Here is a 5,161-nt window from a genome sequence, read left to right as displayed (position 1 = left end):
AGCCTACAGTGACACAGGAAGCAGCATCCTGCAGGAGTTGCACAGCACAGTGGTTAAGGATTCCAGCCTTGGAGCCAGGTGGCCTACGTTGATGACCTGACCCTGTTGCACACTGGTTGGGGGGCCAAAGGCAAGTCACAAAATCTATGAGCCTTAGTTTCCTCAACCATAAAATGGGCATTATTAGATAACCCATTGACAAGTGCTGTGACGATACCAGGAGACCACGACGCATCAACGAGTTAAATTCTTCACCACCAAGAGCCATTGTTATCATTGTTACTACTGTTATCACTAAGAAGTTGAGGGAATGGGCACACAGAAGGCACTAGCTAAGTGGGGATCCTCAAGGTGCTAGATGTTCCCTCCTCAGAGAATTCTACCCTGACCACACTATTCAAAATAAATCTCCCCTATTAATCTTTTTACAGCAGAGGGTAGATGCAGCTTACAAATAGCCTCACAAATAGTCTTCTATAGAATGCTAAGGAATTTCAACTTCAAAATAGGAACTATGAGGGGCCACCAAAGGCTTGTAAGCATGAAGATGACATGGTGAAGTTGGAGACTTGGAAAGATTACTTAAGTAGTTGGTTTCAAGATAGATTTGAAGGGGTAAGTACTTGATTGCAGCAATACTGAAGGTTTATTAACTAATAATCTAAGGGACAAGGGATGAGGAAGCTGCAGGAACAAGGAGGATGAACAGAAATAATATAATTAAAAGTTTATTATTTTACTTTATTATGTTATATATGATCATATGCATATATCTACAACACATCCAGTTTCCTAATCAACTTTACCTTTTTTTTTTTTTTCTTGAGACAGAGTCTCATTCTGTTGCCCAGGTTGGAGTGCACCATCTCGGCTCACTGCAACCTCTGCCTCCTGGGTTCAAGTGATTCTTGTGCCTCAGTCTCCTGAGTAACTGGATTACTGGTGTGTGCCTCCATGTCCAGCTAATTTTTTGTTTTTGTTTTTTTGAGATGGAGTTTTGCTCTTGTTGCCTAGGCTGGAGTGCAATTGCGTGATCTTGGCTCACCGCAACCTCCGCCTCCTGGGTTCAAGCGATTCTCCTGCCTCAGCCTCTCAAGTAGCTGGGATTACAGGCATGCACCACCACACCCAGCTAATTTTGTATTTTTGGTAGAGATGGGGTTTCTCCATGTTGGTCAGGTTGGTCTTGAACTCCTGACCTCAGGTGATCTGCCTGTCTAGGCCTCCCAAAGTGCTGGAATTACAGGTGTGAGCCACCGCCACCAGTCAATTTTTTGTATTTTTAGTAGAGATGTGGCTTTACTATTTTGCCAGGCTAGTCTCAAACTCCTGGCCTCAAGTGACCCGCCTGCCTCGGCCAAAGTGCTGGGATTACAGGCGTGAGCCACCATGTCTGGTCAACTTTACATATTAAGGTTATACATGATGTTATATAGAATCATATATATGTAGTATACATGGTATAAATACATACACATGTATAATATATAATATCAGCTATATAACATTGAGGAGACTGGATATAGGGAGTAGGGGAGTGGAAAATGTCCAAGATAACTCTCAGGTTTCTAATTTTTTATTTATTTTTTCCCAATGACACGGAACACGGGAGGAATTGAGGAAGGGCAAGAGGGATCAATGAGCTCGGTTTTGAGTTAATGTACCCGGGGAATATTCAAGTGGAGGGGCCCAGGAGTGACCAGGACATATGGGTCTGCAGCTCAGAAGAGAGCCTGGATCTAGGAAAAGGAATTTCAGAGATATCAGGATAGGGATAGCAGCTGAATCCCTGGAAGTGGAGATTTTACAGCAGCTGGAATTCACTCCATCTATGAGAAGAGAGTTGACTTGTTTGCTTTCTGGGAGATAATTTGCCCCTGAAACTCATCTTACTTTCAGTGAGAATCATTTTTTAAATTATAAAGCACATCATATGTAGTGATAAGTGCGAAAACAGACCCAGGTAGTTAAGACGCAGAAAGACAATTAACTGCTTTAGAGGAATGAGCATGGGTGGGAACATATCTGTTAGACAAGTGATGGGGGTGGGCAGAAGGGACTTCCCAGGAAGAAGGCACATCTTGTACAAGGACAGGGGAATCCAGGAGAGTCCATCATGTTTGGGGTGCACAGTTTAGTCTGGTTAGGAGAATGCCTAGTGGGACTGATCTGTAGAAGGCATCATAAACCTGGCTTATCCTATTGGTCTAGGTATTTGGAAGTATCTTAACTCCTTACTTGGATTATATCTCAATTTCTCTCACTTTGGGGCTTTGTTCTTTGTTCAACGTTCCCCTTAAACCCCTTACGCAGCTTATTAAACACTGGCCACTCAGCTCTGGGGAAATCACCTATGTCACCGTGTCCCGTTCCCAGCCTGGTTCCCATCCTCTGGCATCTTGAAGCTGCTGAGTCTTCCCTTTATCATGGCACATCACAGTGCACAGGGCTCCTGCCTCATCATCTTTATACCCTCCATGCTTCACACATGGCAAATGCCATCTGTTTCAGGAATGAGTAACCTTCCTTCTGATGAGGTCACTCACCAGAAAGCTTCTCAAATGGGATAGACCTGTTTTCAGACAAGGAATACATAATTTGTTTTATTTTTTTAAGGCAAAATTTTAAAATTATACTTCCAGTTTAGATAAGTCACAGGGTATGTAAAAATTAAATGTCATTCAGCATAATCAGTAATCCTAGCCAAGTAAGACTGCATGCAGAGGAAAAAAGATACAGACCTGCGTACTGAGATAAATTTCGACAGATCTGTTTTTTTGGGGTTTTGTTTTTTTCTTTTAACCACTGATTCAAAAGACCTCTCTAGAGACCACAAAGAAGAGCCTGCTTGAGAATGAAACTAACCCAGAGGAAAACACAATCAAGAAATAGACAGATTCCTAATCATATCATTGAACACCTGGACTTTTCAGTTACATGAACCAATACACGTTCTATTGTAAGGGTGTTGGAGTAGGGCTTTTGTTACTTGAGCTGGGAATCCTGACAAATCTGCTTACATAGCTGGGGCTACAAGTCTGATGCCCAAGTTCTTACGGCCTTAGTTTCCTTACGGAGACAATGAGAGGATTTAGCCCACATTGATAGCCTTCAGCAGTACAGTGATGCCACTAGGGCTGGCATAGCCAGTTCTCTATCCCAAAAGATGTATAAGGGGTCAGAGACACTAAGAAACAATATTCATGCACATCATTCTGACATCTGTTGCTTTTATTCTCTGCATTAATACCAGAATTTTGACTACAGTGGTTTAGAAAACACATTTCCAGTCATGGAATATGGTTTAGAGTAGGGCTCGGCAAATTTTTCCTGTAAAGGAACTGATAGTATATATTTTAGGTTTTGTAGGCCACAGTCTTCATTGTAACTATTCAACTCTTCTATTACATGGGGAAAACAGCCACATGTAAATGCTTAGGCATGGCTGTGTTCTAATATTACTTTACATACACTGAGATATGACTTTCATGTCATTTTCATGTCACAATATAGTGTGTATATATACATGTAACTTTTTTTCTCAACCACTTGAAAATGAAAAAAAAACAAAACAACATTCTTAAATTGTAGGCATACAAAATGAGGTGGCAGAGGCGTTTGCTGAACACTGGACTAGATGTTTGCAGGCCTGGGTTCTACCTAAAGCTCCCCCATTAACCATGTGACCTTGGCCAAATCACTGTGTCTCTCTGGGTTCCCATTTGTCCCATCTGGACAATGAGGGGGCTATATGAGATGGTCTCTTTAGGCCCTTCGGCTCTCAAATACCAGAATTCTTGTAGTTCATTCAACAAATATTTATTGAGCATGTATGATGTACAGCCATTGTTTTAAATGCTGAGGGTACAGCAGTGATATAGAGTTCCTGCTTACATGAAACTTACATTCCAATAAAAAGAGACAAAAAAAATTTAGATATAATGTTGGTTAGGGGTAAGTGCTTTTGAGAAAATGGTGAGGAAAGGATTGGAGAGTGACAGGGTTTTAATTTTAAAAGGGAGGCCAGGGACTGCCTCTTGATCATTAACATTTGAGCAGAGACGAGTCAGGTGAGGGAGTGGGCTCTGCGGCTATCTGGAGAAAGAGCATTCTAAGCTAGGGCAACAGCCAATGTAAATGCCTTCAAGTAGAAGCTCCCTTGTATTCAAAGAATAGCAAGAAGGCCAGTGTGGCTGGAGCACAGTGAGCAAGGGGAGAACAGCAGGCTATTGGGTCAGACATGTAGTGAGGGACATGTCATTAGGGCCTTACAGGTCTTTGAATTTTGGTGATGGAAAGCCACCAAGAAGAGAATCACATTTTAAAAATAACTGTTTAAAAATCGCTTTGGCTACTGTGTGGAAAATGGACCCTAAAGAATCAATAGCAAAGGCAGGGAGATAATTAGGAAGGTATTGTAGTAGTCCAGGGAAGAGATGATGGTGGCTTTAACAAAAATGTGATAGTGGGCTTAACAAAAATGGTGGTGGTGTTGGAGGTGGTGGGATGGCTGGATTCAAGACGCATTTGGAAGGTAGAGTTGATAGGATTTGTTGAAAGACTAGATAAGAGCTGGAGAGAAAAAGAGAAAACAAGGATAAACATGCTGGGACTAAATCATATTTTAGGAATAAATGATTACATATAGGAAAATCTTTAACATTTAATTTATAAAGCAAGAATTACTCCTATTCTTTTATATAGTAGTATAAAAGAATCACAGATATATTTGTTGATTCAGGAAACTGTGCATATCTTAATAAATAAGAGACAGAGCTACAGAATACCTGGTTTCATACCACTTGTACTAATGATTTTTGACATGCTTTGTTTTTGTTTTTGTTTGAGATGGTGTCTCACTCTGTCGCCCAGGCTGGAGTGCAACAGCACAATCTCGGCTCACTGGAACCTCTGCCTCCTGGGTTCAAGCGATTCTTGTGCCTCAGCTGACATGCTTTGAAAAATCTTTCCTCATGTGATACTCCTCCCCAGTACTGAGATATATAGAAAATCAACTGGTTAGGATTACATTTTGGATTTGATAAAATAGGAATTGAGATGAAGAAAATAGTTCATACCTCTCTCCTCAATATTTCCTTCTTCACTCTTGTATATAAACCCAAATTATAAGTGACACAATTTTAGCAAACCAAAATAATTA

The sequence above is a fragment of the Rhinopithecus bieti genome, unplaced genomic scaffold (genome assembly GCF_001698545.2).
Source record: "Rhinopithecus bieti isolate Rb0 unplaced genomic scaffold, ASM169854v2 scaffold_13710, whole genome shotgun sequence".
NCBI lineage: Eukaryota > Metazoa > Chordata > Mammalia > Primates > Cercopithecidae > Rhinopithecus > Rhinopithecus bieti.
Note: the sequence above shows the minus strand (reverse complement) of the source record.